At 34.0% G+C, this 17,140-nt stretch overlaps 1 long non-coding RNA gene across 3 annotated transcripts in view; it reads right to left on the reverse strand.

Annotated features, from left to right (window-relative positions):
• LOC102161020 (uncharacterized) overlaps positions 1-17,140 on the reverse strand; it is a 158,054-nt gene that overhangs the window by 135,478 nt on the left and 5,436 nt on the right. For 2 of the 3 annotated variants that reach the window (XR_014845497.1, XR_014845496.1), the window contains exon 3: positions 480-550. The exons of the other annotated variant lie outside the window; for it this stretch is intronic. This is a non-coding gene — a long non-coding RNA (uncharacterized LOC102161020). The remainder of the gene's footprint in view (positions 1-479; positions 551-17,140) is intronic. 3 annotated transcript variants of the gene reach the window in all.

Genomic DNA, 17,140 nt, shown 5'->3' on the forward strand with positions numbered 1-17,140 from the left:
TTCGAGAGAGGAAAAACAAATGAGCCTAGCACTGTGATATCCTCAACATAAACCACCTGTAGGAACTCCTATGGCACAGAGTGAGCAAGTGGAACCAAGGAAGAGTTGAGTGGTTTCCCTGAGTGGAGGAAGCAGAGTCGGGATTCCGGGAGGTCAAGGCAACGAGCGTGCAGAACAGAGTACAAGAGAGGAGAGAATTGCAAGGAGAGACAGTTTGGGATATCTTTTCACAGTGAACCTTCTGTGTACAACTGAGTAAAAGAGCAACATGTATAAAGAAACAACACAAGGCTTTTGGGAAAATGGGAGCATAAAAAAACAGTCAATGGCGTTTTCAAAGGACCATCAATACCTGTCATAATGAAAAAGTCATAGTGAAAACAGTCTCTTAATTCGCATGGGATGGGGTGGTAGTGTACTTAAAAGCATTCAACAGTGGGACAAAATCAGACCAGAAACACAGGTTGTGCTGGCCCTACCTGAGAAACACAAAACTGTACATCTTGTCCTCTCCCCGTGGACACAAATTCATTCAGCACGGATCAGAAACCTAAATGTAACATAAAGTGTGTTTCAGAAAAACACAGATAATCTATGTAAAGAGACAAGTATTATTTGCCTTTGCTCTCATAGGGAACATATTCAGAGCAATATTTTAACCATATGCTTAGAATAAACATAGATTTTTATTATATCCCTCAAACAGAGAGTGAAGTATTCACACTGCAGAACAACTTGGTAATAATTAAATGGGAAGGAGTAACCTGATAGCGGATTCCAGAGTGGTCTACTTTATTCCAAAGGATATTTTATATCATGAAGGGAATGAAAACAGTGTGTATTCCTTGGGTAATCCTTACTAAATAGGTTTTATCTCTGGACACTTTTAGAGATATTAAATCCTCTGTTGTAAGCCCAGGGATAAAATTTTCTTCTTCCCTTGAGATGCCTTCTTTCTTCATATCCCTTTGTCTACAACACCGTAAGATACTGAGGGCCAAATTGGGGTGAAGACCTAAAGAAATAGGTCAGAGAAGCTACTCTACTTGATTCTAGTTTCATCCAGAGGTTAAAGATCCAAATTAATCTCTGTGTCTCATGTCTAGTTACTATTTTCTGGCAATGATAGTGGAGTGTGGGGCCAAAGCTTAGCTTGTGATAGAGTGAAATGTGTTTGCTTAGTCCTGTGCTGGTACATCTGCCTTCCTTAGGAATCTTACAGACCTTCCTGCCTACAGGAAGCAGATGAGTTTAACCTCATGTTGCAGCTATCATTCTTTTACTACCAGACATGCCTGAACAAAATCATATTATCTGCATTGAACTGTAATTTAATTTCTAGCCAATAATTTTTTTTCAAAAAAACTAATGGTTTAGGTTTTTTTTTTCCCCTCTTTATAAGCAGTTTTACTCATGACTGTCACAGGAATGACACAGCTATTTTAGCATAGGTAAGATTTGAGTTTTTCTTAAGTGTGAAAGATTTTATAAAGCATTTAGTTCATTTTTAAATAAGCCAAATGAATTTTAGCTCTTTCTAACAAGACACTACCATAATGGATTCAAATTTAAGTTGTATCATGACTGAACTTTACTTACCACTATTTCCTGAAGAGTATTCTAAAGCAATACCCATTTCCGTGAAGATGTTAATATAACTAAGCCTAGACTGGATAGCTTTCTTTCAGAGCAATCTACTTCCTAATTATACCATCTTAACTGTGTTCTAAATGGACCTCATAGGCTTTGCAGAGTTTTTAAAATAAAGTTTTCTTACATGAGTTATAATTTTACGTGGAAGTCTTTTAAAATAGAGTCAAAGATATAATACACATTCTTTACTGTGAATAAGAGGAGGTGATTTTGTATTTCACGACATAAATCATATATTCCTTTGTGCTATAACATTTATCCATGTACCATCTTAGTACAGGCAAACATTGTCCTCACCCCACCCTGCCATTTTCATTTTAACTTAGAGGCCAATAACTTCAAATTGAATTAACTTGCTTTTCAGTAAGATTATTGATGCAATTGGGTAATTATGGTAAGTTACTTCATCATTATTCTTCTCAGTTCTGCATATATAACACTGATTGAATTAAAATTCTTATTTACATTTTACAATCAGTGGTTACCTAGACTGTCACATTTTTAATTTTGAGGTAACATTAATTAAGAAACAAGGAAAATTCATCTAAAAGATGAGCCTAGAGGAACTTTACATTATATTTTTATGCAAACAAATTACATAAATCACTTTTTTAGGAGTAGTTGAGCTGTTTATGTAATGTCAAGAAGAGTTATACTACTTTTATTGTGTTCGACACAGCGTATTCTGAAATTACTTCAATAGGTGAATACTTCCAATCTGCAACTCTTGCCCAACAAAATACTAGTTAGTTTCTCAATTATGAATAATTGCTCTTGCCACCAAAACTATACACCCTCCCCAGTAAAAAGCATCATGGTTCTGATTATAAAATTAATGCATCTGATGCAGTAGTATCCTTTTGGAATTCATCTGCAGCAAGTTCTTGAACAATCTTTGAACTGGTTCTGACTCACAACATTTGCTCAGTATTTAATGCTCTCTTCTCATCAATCAACCACATATGTTTTGTTATTAAACACATGCTTGCAGGATACAATAAATAATTTAACCTGACTTGGACATTTTCCATGTTCCAATAATTGTGACACATGCTGAAGACTCAGAGAGGAACAGGGTATAGCTGCACCCAAAGAACATGCATGTTCATCCGGTCATGTCCAGATGGATAAACAAATGACAGTGACAGGATGAATGCAAAGCAGGAGAAACACACAGAGACTGCAGACAGCGAGTGATACTGCTCCTTGGAGAGTCAGGGGAGACTTGGAAGAGGAAGTGATATGTGATTTGGGACTGAGGAATAAATAAAATATTCATCAGGTGGATAAAAGGGCATTTTAAATAATGGAACTTGGATGTTCAAAGACATATTCACTATTCTTCCCTAAACAAAACTTACCACCCTTCCAACAAAGCCCATGCTAATATCACTAGTGGATTACTCAAAACCCTCTATTCATTTTTACTTTACTCCTCTTCGAAGCTCCCAAGTGAACTGTATTTTGCGGTAGTGGTCAGCAAGTTCCTTAATATTCAGACTTTACTTTTGGATACAAGGTAGGATTGCACTTACTCTCCTCACCTGACGGTAATGCTGAACAAGTGACGTTCTTTGATGAGTGAAATAAGAATGGAAGCGCCATGTGTTATATGTGGGCAAATGTTTGCATCTGATGTATTCACTTGAGACAGTCCCTTCCATTTGTCATGGTGATCGTGGACACATACACTGAGAAGCAGTGCGTGAGTCTGCATCCTCGAGTAGCAATGATAAGCAGATCCCCTACCTACTCCTCGATGGATGTTTAATGGGAGGGAATACTAAACTTGTAGTGTTTTATATTGATAAGATTTTGGGTCATTTGTTATCACAGCATATCCTAGCCACTTAGCCTATTCTGCCTGATAATGGTTTGAAACACTTTAATATTAAGCCTTTGGTACCAGAATGAAATGGTTGAGTGAGTGAGAAGTTGCTTCTATACATATAAAATATACATTGTTGTGTAGTATATCTCCACATTTTAATGATCTCCTCACAACAGGCACTGCACAGCTCATCTGCTTCTCCCTGGGCATGCACAGCCATTATCAGTCCCCCTGCTTTTATATTCTTTCTTGGCATTCAGCACTGTGTCCTGATAGTACTTAATTTGTAATTACGAAATTACAAGTGGGATTATTACATTATTGTTTAGATATATACATACATTATTGTTTGCCATATATATCATCACAAGTACATGTCATATATGTATGAGATGATCACAAGTAGATAATGCCATGCCAGCACACCCCAGTTATACCCCAGAAAATAGGAAGGACACTGAACCAGAGTGAGTATCTAAATAAGTGAAGGCTAAATAAGTGAATGGAGGCATGACTGTATGAATGCATGAACGACTCAGAATACTAAAGGCATGCTTATTGACTTTTCTGTCCTCGAAAGCCTATGACAAGGGGAAAGAGAACTAGACTGAGTTATTTCAAGTAGATTTTACTGACTGGAATTTTAAATAATTAACAAGCACTAAAATTACTGACTTATGTTAGATAAAAGGGGTATTTGTAATGAGTATTATTTTCTCATTCTACAGATTAGAAAACTGAAATCTATACTGACTCGTAATTTACCAGTGGTGACACAGAGAGTCACTGACACTGCTTTCAATTTTATGATAATAACAATGATTTTCCTTTTTAGAATGCAGTTTCCATAATTTTTGTGAAGACTCAAAATGAATAGCTGCCTTTAGATAGCTGCATCACCTTGAGCACGTATTTAACCCTTGGGGACCACAACGTCCTCGTCTCTAAAAGGAAAATACCACTATTATCTAACACATAGGCTGGTTATATGGGCTAAAAGGGATAATATATATGAAATAAGTTAGAAGCTTTCCTGCATACTGTTTACACATAGACATGGGACACACACTATGTGAAATGAGCATTATACATGTGCACACACACGTACTTACTCTGATGGTGGTGAGGGTGATGACGATGAGAATGCATACAATCAAGTCACACACTGTGGAATCTTTAAAATGTTTCAGAATTCTCATTACTCTTCACACATTATAAATCTTTTGGGACAGTCATGGACTTAGATGAAATATATAAGACTGAAGAATTTTAGGATATAGGGTGAAAAATTTGGATATATTATGGTTAGCTTCATAATTGTGGCACATTTTAATTGTTTACATCTCCATGATATTATTATTTTTGAGTCATAATTTTAAAAATTATACTAGGTTATATAATTACTATCATTAAAGCTACATTTTAAACAATTACTGAAGGGGAAAGGAGATAAAAATGAGATCATTTACGGTTTGCTGACTTTTATACCCAGAACGGTACTGAGAGGTAAATGCAAATATTTATAGTGTTCACACTGTGTCAGAATTTTCATATTTTCAGGCATATATACGTATATATGCAATAGATAATTCACAAAACAGATTAATTTGTAATGCATACATATAATTTCACTTTCATATGTTCCCTACTAACTCTTTAAAGGAAAAAAAATAAGACTGTGAAGATAAATAATTTATCAAAGTCATCAACTAGAAAAGTACTAAATTTAAAAAGTTTAGAAAGAGATCGACAATACTAAAGTGATTACAAAAGCCAAATTTAAAACTTCATAAAACAATATAGTTGGAAATTTTAAGGACAAATTAAGTATAATGTCCAGATGAGCGGAAATCAGCTGTTAATACCAACTCTTTATTTTACTTATGCAACAGGAAATCCCAAGGACGCCAAAGCGCTTGTCTGAATATGCACAGCATCTGAGAGACGATGATGATTCTGAATCACCTGTCCTCCATTCCAGGTGTATCTCTGAGGACCTCATATTGGTATACATGTTACAGTATTTGTAATATAGATTTATTAGCTCAAACTGCCATCAAAAATAAATGCTTGGTATTCCTGTGTATGATCATCCGTACTGCCAGACCCGATGTTGCTAGATCCTTCCTATTTAGTTTAGAGCCTATTCTTATTCCATATACTCTCCTTTCCCAGACTGTTATTTATCCCAGTAAGATAACAGATAATTAAAATATATCCTAAGATTCTAAAAATGCCTTAACACTACTGCTGGAAAACTTGCAGATAACTTGAAAAATATGGCTATTTAAAAGTTGCTGTTTTTACTCCTGTAAGACAAATGCTTATATCCAGGCAAACGAGGGACTATGATATGTTAAGGTCTAACCCACCTGAGTAGAATGAACTTGTCAAAATAGAAGCCTGAGAAGGAAACAATTTTTTACCATTCTCTATAAAAATAATCATTTGGGGGTTTTAATAAATCAGGACTTTCTGAAAATTATTAAAGGGATTATTTATAATGACTGAATATGGGTGTGTGTGTGTATTCTGGAATAAAAACATTATGTATATATGAGCATATATGCATAGGTGCAAACAATGCATCTCAGTGTATATATGCTATATCTGTGTGTGTCTAAATATATGTAGTGTACAGTTGTAATTCTTATGTGAGACTATGTGCATAGATGTGTTTGTATGTGTATACAGTATACAATGTATTAAATTTAGACATGCCATATAAAATAATAAGGTTGAAAAATTTAAAAGAGAATATATAAATCTAGTATTTTTACAAAGAATAAACTTGCAAAACCATACTTTCTAAAATAAACCCTTAGTGTTGGCTTAAAAATTGTCTTTATACTTAATACTTTCTGGTTTTTTTAGCAGTTCCTTATTAATTTATTTGCATCCTCTTCTTTGCTTACAATTCTTGAAGCAGGTAAATTTCTCATATCAACAATATTTCTTTGGCTGAAAGACGTAAGCCTGGGGTCATTACCTTAACTTCCCCTTGAAGCAGCAATTCATCAATAGCTTGGTGGATGTCTTTATGTCTCTCTGAACAGTACTGCAAAGGAGCTCTGCCTCCAATTACTGCTTAGGCAGGAAGAACATTTCTACCTGTATCTTGGTTCTAAACTGTCTTCAATATCTCAAAAATTTTAAGACAAATGTATATGACAACTGCTCTTGTTAACTATACCCTTGTGATACCCACAGATTAGAGGTGGGATGTCAGCATTATTTTTCCATGGCTGGAGGTATAACACTAAGCAACATTATCTTCAGTTAAGATTATCTCCTTCCCAGTTTTTAATTTTTAAATAGAAATTTCAGTCCTTGAGAAAACACAGTCTGTTTTCAATTTAAATTTTTCTGATTATCAGAATTTTATTTTAAAAAATATTCAATATATCCTGATTTAGTTATTAAGATTCATATTTACAGATACAGCATTTTCTTTCTAAAAACTGAATGTTTAAGCACAGCGTATCAGTGTTCAACATTAATATTTTGTGAAATGAATACATGCCAGAACATTCATCACATATTCTGAAATTTGCATAATTTGAGATTAATATTCCTAAGGGAATAAAGATAAATTTGAGGGCAATGCATTCTTAGATATAAATCTGTAATGAATGCAGTTTCTTTCTTTCATAATGCTGTTCTTTATTCTCTCACCACTATCAGTATGTAATTTATTGAGGGGCACCTATTAAATTATCCGTATACTTTATCACTGTAGTCATTAGACTGTAAATCTTGTTCACTTTTTTTTTTCTCTTTTGGTGTATTTTTTCTTTAGCTTTTGATGTAGAAGCACTGCTATCATATAATAGGTGTTTGAAAAACATTCATTTATCTCGGGCTCAGTGCCTTTGTGTTACCACAATTTTTGCATACTGACAGGAGACTCAGGTTAAATAATGAGGTGAAAGCTCCATTAAAAAGTATAAAGCAATATATATGTAAAATTTGAAAACAATTGCATTTCTATATACAGATATACCACACAGTCAGCCAAAACCTATTTGCTTTTAAGGGATAAAGTTCATTGGAATTGAAAGCAAAGAGAAAGGAAGAATTAATAACAGCTTCTGACATTCAAAAGAAGGGAAAAGTCATATCCATATAAGAGAGAATCCATTGGTTTCACCAAAGGGTCCTCCCTTATCTCCATCACAAGGGTACCCTGCTTACTCCACACTTTTTCTAAAGGAACTGGGGTAATAACAGGCAATATTATTGTTAAAATAATTATACAGAAATATATGGCTTGAATTATTTTAAGGAATTAAGTTTCCTGCATTTAACTAAAGCTTTCCCACTACCATGCCATAATAAGATCTAATGAGAAAGAAAACAAAAGGTATTATCTTCTTTGCATATGGTTGTCCAGAGACATGTTTCTAGAATATTTTCTTAGCTTCTTTGCTGCAAATTCCATCTTGTCCTGCTTTACTTTACCCCATCTTCCTGCTTGAAAAACAGTCACAGTGCTGATAAATGACTTAAGCTTAAGAACAAAGACCTAAAGGCATAAGTTATTCATAGGGTCAGCTGAATGAGGACATAATGCGTTGGTCTAGGCATGCCAGACCTGTGCAGATTGGCACACCATTTGCACAAGCATGATGTGTCCTCTAAAGAATAAGAGAAAGAGGAACTTCATGGCCCCAAGTGGTTTATGAGGGGTCATTAGCAGAATATGCATTAGCAAAGAGAACCAAGGTGCAAACCTAGGCACGCCTGCTGGGTTGCCACAGATAGGCATGCCCTTTGCAGAAGCACAGTGAGGATTCTCTGAAATGCTATGCATAGATAGCTGACGCCAAGCTTCCTCAAATGCTAATGATTGTGAAATGCCTAAAGGTCAGAGTAAAAGCTTAACCATCTACCAGCTATGTGACTTTTAAAATAATAAAAGAACTTATAATATAATAAAAAAACCTATATCCTCCACCTATAGCCCCCTCCTCCTCACTTGACAGTCATCCTCAAGAGCACAATAAAAGCAGTGTGGTTTCTTGAGGCGGTGCTCTTGGTCCCTGAGACCTTGAGACCCCAGGTTCCCACCTTCACTTAAGATAAATGTCTCTGTGTCTTGTTTTATATTAACTTTTTTCCTTAAGTTTCACAGCACCCATTCTTCTGCCCCATCCTGCTGAGCTGGTCGTGGTATATACTATTATGTTAATAATAATTGTGGAATAGTGTATTATGGCGTGTTCAAAAAATAATTACTGCATCTCAGCATTTTTAAGTAAATATGAGTTTGAAGTAATACGCTTATGCTGTGACCCTCTACATGAGAGCATACTAGAGAGATGCATATGACATTTGCACATACATGGCTCAAGTCATGAGAAAATTATAATAGCAAACCACAATCTCTGAGAAAATCTTTTTGCCATAATAATAATTATGAAGATTGTTTCAATTGCTAAGAATATCTCAAATCAATTTATTTTATATACACATAATTTTTTTCATATTTAATAAATACATAAGATACAAAGACAAAAATGACAATTACCAATACCAAAACTCATGACAAATGTGTGTTTTTATGACCCAGAATTTACCATCGTTAAAGCCTGGAAATATTTGTTTCCATCTAATTGCTAGTTTTTTGTAAAATATTTTCATTTTTAATTATAAAGGTAATGCGTTAGGCAATGTAATAGAAAAAAGCTGAGGAACTTGTTGATCTTTATGTGTAGATATTAAAATGTTTAGTGACATTAATGGAAACCTCAGGCTTGTACTGGCTCCATCCTAAAACGTTTTGATGGCTAGAGATAGGATTTGAAAACTAACCCTGCTCATCCTCTCTGTTAGCTTGATTATCTTTTTTGCTTTTTTTCGTGTCCATGGTTTTGGGCTTTTTGGGTATTACATACCCATTTAATGGTAGATTCTGCTGGTGAATACTTTTGCTGACACTAAACATTCTCTAGCAATTTTTATAAAATTAATACAAGAAATACCATGAAAATTTCTGAAACTTCTGTGATACCTACTTTAAAGCCTTCTAATAAAAATTTCCTTGTAGAGGCCAGACAGGTTTTCATTTGATTTTTTAAACTTCCAGGGTTCCAAAAAGTCCAAGATATACATATTTTTCTCTTCTGGGGGCCACACCTGGGGCATATGGAAGTTCCCAGGTTAGGGGTCAAATCAGAGCTACAGCTGTCAGCCTACACCACAGCCACAACAACGTGGGACCTGAGCCATATCTGCCCCCCACACCAGAGCTCAAGGCAACACCAGATCCTTAACCCGCTGAGCAAGGCCAGGGATTGAACCTGCATCCTCATGGATCCTAGTTGGGTTCGTTACCACTGAGACACAACAGGAACTCCCCAAGATTTTTATTTTTCACTTTCTTTTATTTTATTGACATGTCACAGACATAAAAATAGCAATGTTTTACGGATATGAAAAGCACAGTAGTGATACTACCCTTTTTTCTATTTCAACTGATATTTTAAAAGAAAAAAATTTTGAAATTTTTTCCCTTTGGTGTTCCCTTTTTACTTTGTTTCTAGTTCCCTTTTTATAAAGGCCTTTTGAAATAATATTTTCCAGATGGAAATGGTCTCTCACAGCTTGACTGACACTTCTCTAGGGGGTTCCTGTTCTTGGAATATAGCCTCGAGATTATTAAAGCAACAAATAAAACATTTGAAGTCATCCCATAAATTTTTGGCCTAAGCCCAGCAACAGTTGCGGCGTTTCCGGTCAGGATGACTCTCTAAAGCACAGGTATGAGAACTGCCCCAAACAGAAGGAACGTGGGATGTGGAGTCAGTCTGTTGTGTTGTGTTTTTCACTTAGCCAGTAGTAGCATGAAATGTGATCTTTTCAACACAACTTCAACCTGAATAGCTCTCAACTTGTACCTAATGCTTGACCTGGAGACCTTAATGAAGCAGTTTCTTACCCCCCTTTTTCCTTTAATGAAAGCTCCCATTAGAGCTCTCTTTAAACAGAATAGAGAATTGCAAAGTATTTGAAATTAATATTCCAGCATTTGGAGTTCCTGTCGTGGTTGGGCAGAAACGAAGCCAAATGGTATCCATGAGGATGTGGGTTCCATCTCTGGCCTCGCTCAGTGAGTTAAGGATCTGGCTTGGCTGTGAGCTGTGGTGTAGGTCGCAGACGCAGCTCAGATCCTGCATTGCTGTGTCTGTAGGGCAGACCAGTAGCTGTAGCTCTGACTCGACCCCTGGCCTGGGAACTTCCATGTGATGTGGATGTGGCCCTAAAAAAGCAAAAAAATAAAATGAAGTAAAACTCCAGCATTTAAATCTCAAGCATATGCACTGCATATTTTAAGTGAAGAAGATTAGATAATTTTAAGTTTTATATACATTATCAAGTAGAGAATTTGGATTGTATATTCTCAATTACATTTTCAGATTTTTCAGAAATTGAACTTTTAAGCTGAAGAAAAAAAAAATCTTCCTTCTGCATCCTTTGAGTAACCTTTCTGCTTATAGAAAATTTTCTTACAAATACATCTGCAAGTGCACCTAATGACAATTTGAAGAAACAGTAATACTTATTCAATCTATATGTATTGATACAGTACAACCCAGAATATAACCTAGAAGATGTATTGCTATATAAATAAAACATGATATATCTAATAGTAAAAAGATATTATGGACTATAGCCAACCAGAAAGCACAAAATTTACCTGAGGAAAAAATTATTCGAAAGAATAACAGGAAAAAATAAAGTGTCATTAATAACCCCATGGTTTTAAGAGCCATACTGACAATTACTAAACAGAAAATCAGCTCTTCTCATCATTTCTGTATTTCTTTCTCCTTTATTATCTTTGCCTTTTCATTACCTTTCGACTTTTATACTGAAAATCTGTAGTCAAAAAAGCTGCTGCAAAGGACTACTTGTACTCTGAAAGGAAAACTTTGCTTTATTCATTTTTTCTTTCTTTCTTTTGACCACACTTGTATGGCATATGGAAGTTTCCAAGCCAGGGGTCACATCAGAGACAACACCAGATCCTTAATCTAATGTACCACACAGCAGAAACTCCAAGGAAACTCAGTTTTAACTTTAACGTTAAAACTATGTTTGTGTGTGTGTACTCACAGAACTCTAGACTGAGAGTCTCCTGAGAAGTTTGAAGTCTATCATCAATATAACAAGGGCGCTGCAACAGAACGATGGATACTATTTATCTTTGCCATGTTGAAAAGAAAAATTTTACAAGAAAACACTTCAGTTCTATTTGGTTCTAATTCTATTTTCATTTTCCCTTATAATAAAGGGCCTAAGGATGGGAATCTTTTAAAATTCAGTCATCTAGCCTCAGCCTCCGCATGAGTAGCTTTAATGGAATGCTGATTAAACTTTAGTACAGCAATCTTGTTTGAAAACTTCAGAGCAAGAGACACTTTATTTTCTAGGTATCAAGAATAAACTCTTTGAACTCTTTAGCACTGTAATAATTCTCTGAAAATGTCAAGCTCTGGTTTCCGAATTCTCTATGCTCCTGAAATGATGAGAAGTTACAGTGCACACAAATGACCTTCTCCCTGAGCCCCATTAGTGGCTTATTCAGCACGGTGACCTTCCCCTCCGCAGACAGTACTGTAAATCAATGATGAAGATGTCAGGTCTAGGTTCAGAGTTCAGTGTCATCGTTTTCCCTTCTTAATCGAAGAGCCTAAACACTGTGGTTCCTAAGCTTTCCGTCAAGCTGGATATCCCTGCCACCCAACATGATGAAGCACGTTTTTACTCCTCTCTAAATTGCGATAGCTGATGCCCACCCTCTCTTAACCACTGCGAAATGACAGAGATCCCCCTGCTCTTTCCCGCTCCACATTAATCTGTGTTTTTAAAACACAGAGCACAATCACGTGGCTGGGACAGGAGGAGGGAAGAGAAGATAGAGATTTCTAAATATGCTACGATATCTTAGAATAAGGTGAATGTGTTACGTTGAATTTAATTTACCTTGCTGTAGTTACTTTTTATCCGTCGCTGACTAATGAATGCTGAAATTTAGAGATGACCTTAGCCTTTCTAAGGAAGGATTCTGACCCTCAAGGCAAATTAAAATGCTGCAATGATTAATAACAGATGAGGGAGCAGTTTCATCTTTACACTCCATCTTACAATGTTTATTAGGTAGAATCCAATATTGCATTAAGGAGTGTCTAAATATTTACAGTCTTTGGAAAAAGGAAGATTTGCTAGTAAAATTCAGCAGCCCTAATTTGCATAGGAGAGTGTGGTATGCAGAATACTCAAACATGCATAATTTTTGCTAAAAGTGTTTTTAATTGTTTTTTAGTGCCTTAATTATTTGAAGGTATTTTCATGTCACACTGCAAATAGAAAACAATGATATTTTGTATTCATACTTTGAAAATCGCTAACCTAAGACTACATGAATGAACATGAGAAAAACTAGAGGAAGGACTACATATAAATAAAAGTTACATTTACAAAAACTGTGGTGTAAAGAATTATAACTATCAATGACACACAAATCAAATTTTCTTAAATATTTTCTCCAAATGTCATAATCCTCATCAAGTTTATTACTGTATTTTATTCTTTACAATTGTAAAAGCTATTACTTTATGCTATAATAATTTTCCTTTCATCTTTATTTTATAAACTTTTCCATATTTAAAATAGTATTTACTTTCTCTTGTACAATTTTGAAAGTAAAACCATTATTGTAAATACTTTAAAAATATAGAAAAATACATATTAAAAAAACTCATGATTCTAATGAGGAAAATCACCACCCACATGATAATTATTCTTTTCCAGTATTTGTATGATATAAATATTAGTATACAATCTTTTGCAATTAAGTAGGATAAGATTATATATAAAATTTTTATTTGATTTTCAAAATTAACATTATATTTGACAATTTTCTATGGCATTAAGAAGTCTAGATAACACTATTATAGTTGCCATATAATTATAATATATACCTTAATTTACCTACCCATTCTATTTTTGCTATTTAAATTGCTTACAAAATACAGCCTCATAAGTACTTCAAAATAAGAAATTTATTATTTCTTGTTTTCTTACTATTAATCCGGAGATGAGTATCTTAGGATGTAGATTGACAAATTAGTCTTTAGGAACATTAACTAATTCTACTTCCACTAATTTCGTATTAGGGTGCTTCTCTTTCTTTGCACTCTGCCAGTGTTGAAAAGTATTTCTTTTAGAAAACCTCTGCTTATTTTATAGGATGAGGGTATGATATTTTAATATGGCTCACCAGCATTAGCTTGTGTTATTTTCACTTCTGAGATTTACATATGTGCAACTAAATTCAATGAAGCGACTGGGAATACGAGTCCTTAGAAGTCTGCCTAGAGGAGCATGCACACAGAGATGGCTCTGCTTTGAGGAGAAGAAATTCAAGAAAAAAGGAGAAAAGAAAAGTACATGCCTTTCTTTAATGTTGATCTAGGGCCTAGCTCAATAAACCTAAGAGGTGTAATGATAATACATGTTATTGAAGACATTTCAGATTATTTAAAATTTGAGGACAAGGAAGCCTTTTTTCGGGCAACAGGGCAGTCTAGGGAATAAAAAAATGGCAAGTTAACACAGGAAGACAGTCTAAGTTTTCTAAGAATATGTAAACTCTGTTAACTCATCATCATATCCCACTATTTGAATTCATACATTGTATATTAGTACATTATCCTCTAATAAGTTATGTATTTAATATTGTCTGTTTGGTGGTTTCCTGATAAATTCTCTTTATACATTCTTGAAGCAATATTGGCTAGTATTAAAAAGTTTTCTGTAAGGTGTTATAAAAATAGAGAAAGGATTTCCATATTTATCCTTCCAAATGAGTTTAGAAAAACAATTTTATTTGAAAGGTAATATAGAAGGATAAAAAAATCCAATAGAATGTACTATAAGACAAATAATCTATCATCTATCATATCTTAGTCTTTGCTTCCTTTTAAGATTTGTTCCCACTCTTATATGTATACTTATTAAAATATTCTATATATCTGTATATTCTAATGCATATTCATACATAAACAAAAATATTGCTATAGGTTTTTAATATATGACTTTTTCTATCTTATTCCCCTTTATTTGAAATAGTAATTTCCTTTGTGAAATTATACTTGGATTAATATAGCTAAATCTTGTTTTGTAAAATATTTTTACCAAGTATTTTAATACTATTATTTTGCTAAAACAAAAATATTTCCTAAAGTACTATTCATAGAAACATAAACACTATAAATTTATATGGTTATACTTGAACTCTCCCTAGAACTACAATTAGTAAAAATGAAGAAGATATTTCAATACTTCCATGATTTCAGTTTTCTCATTATTCTGGGTACAGTGAAGATTAAACTCTTACTACTCGTACCAAAGAAAATTAACACAGCAGACCTCAGAATGAATGGCTTGCTTACAAAGTTGCACCTCGGTGGGCATCTGGGAACTTAGTTCTCAGGGTGTTGCTAATCAACTATTAACAGATAAAGATGCTTTGCTGTGTTTAGATTTTTAAGTAAACAATATGATTTATGCTGAACACCTGCTTTTCTTTATGAGCCTGGAATTTTGGTATCTTCTAAGCAGAGGGTATTCGTGTGACATTTCCAGGAAAAACTCTGAACACTAAGTCTCCTAACTACTCCAGTAGACCACTTCACACATATCATCATAATTCATTCTTAGAGGAGATTAAGTGTGCCGTATGGAACTGCATTTGGAAAGACCAACTGGAAGCCTCTGCTTGGCTTCCTCTGGACTTCACCCCATGCATCTTTCTATTTAATGCTTTTGCTTTGTATTCTCCCAACATAATAAATATTAGCCATGAACACAACTACATCCTGAATTCTGTGCATCCTTCTAGGGAATATCCAAGGCTCTGAGTGATCTTGGGACACTGAACCCTTTCTCCCTGGCACTGGGTGGAGCACATAATTAGAAACAGCCATTGTGGTCATTGTGATGAAAGTGCTATGTGTCATTCTGGGCAGGAGCATTAAATTATTGGTGTGAACACTCCTTTGTTTCTTTCTCTCTGAGATGGTAAACAACAATGTCCCAGAAAGTGAAAATTCTTTAAAGCATCAATCTGACAAAAAATCTGGACTTTGTATTGTGAGAAATGAAACTTGACTGTTTTCAGCCATAATAATTTTAGATTTTTATGCTATTATAGCACAAGCAGGACAGTCTTAACTGATACAAACACTAAGTAGATTTTTGTCATGCTAAAAACAAGGTTACATAGCATGAAGGGTAGTTATATCACAGATTAATAGCAATAATCACTTGTTATGCATGGAAAATTGTATTACTTGTCACTCATACTTAAAATTTTAATGGCCATAGTTTATTTTATTAGAACAAATTATTTTCTAGTCATGTTTTTGTCATTTTGTTATAAATAACATTGACAGCTTGGGTTATAAAGAATATACATATCAAAATATCCTATCATTTATAAGAAAATAGTCTCAGAGTTGTCTAAGAGTTGATCATACATGTGATATGCATTATTTGAGAACGCTTTCAAAATTAGGGGTAGGAAAATATTAACAGTCACTTAATAAAATGACAAACTGATTGAAATTGTACAAATGGGTGATTTTTTTTTACCCCTTTTTATTAACATTGAACTACGTATTGATTACATACTACAAGGTGTGGGTCATTAGATGGACCTAGTAGCAGAAGCATCAGCACAAAGGTGAAGTTGGGTGCAGCTGGACATGACAATGTAATATTATTTATTCACAGTAATAAACAGGTCCAAGAATCTTTACACTTAAAGAAATATTTAAGTGTCTCTAAAATATGCTTTATTTCAGGGGAAATAACAGAGGTACAAGCTGACTTTACCCCTCATCTTGGGGATTACCAACTGGATTATGGATACCTCTGCCTTTACAAATAGTTCATAGACAAAAGTAAGAGCTTGATATTTTAATGATTTCTATTTTCTAGCCTGACCTTTCTAATTAATCTTCGGTGAAATCTTAGAAAACTGAAGTCTGAATATTGGTACAGTTTCCTGTTGCTACAGCTATAATGAATTTTAAAAAAGATATAATGAACTGAAATACACTTTATAAGATTACTGGTTTTGCCAAAGGCTATATTTTCATCACTAATTTACATCTTATTTTAAAATGTAATAAGTCAAATAAAATCTTCATATGAATATTTTAACCTTATAAATGCTGGTGCTTAAGATGTGTCTGTTTAAGTCATAAACATATAGTTGATAAAGTTAGTCTTTCTTAATTCCCATCTATGGAATGTGATGTTTCCTGACTCATTGAGAAAATGTGCTGAATATAAAATTCTTTGTATTTATAATTTTATAAATAGGTTTTATTTAAAATTAACATAAATTTATTCACAATATTTTTATTCTATTTTATATCCTAGCAAGATTATGGCTCTGTTTATGCAATAGCTACAGAGAAATATAATTAACTGAGTAAATAATGTTGTTAAAAATAAATTTTATTTAGAATAGGTTTAGACTCATAGAATCATTGTGTAGAACAGAGAATGCCTATATATCTGCATCATTTCACCTACTTACATCTTACATTAATATGATACATTTGCTAGAATTAATGGTAT

The sequence above is a fragment of the Sus scrofa genome, chromosome 5, assembly GCF_054392235.1.
Source record: "Sus scrofa isolate SSC_HxYL_T2T_F1_AM1 chromosome 5, Sscrofa_HxYL_maternal_Yorkshire_Landrace_v2.0, whole genome shotgun sequence".
Classification (NCBI taxonomy): domain Eukaryota; kingdom Metazoa; phylum Chordata; class Mammalia; order Artiodactyla; family Suidae; genus Sus; species Sus scrofa.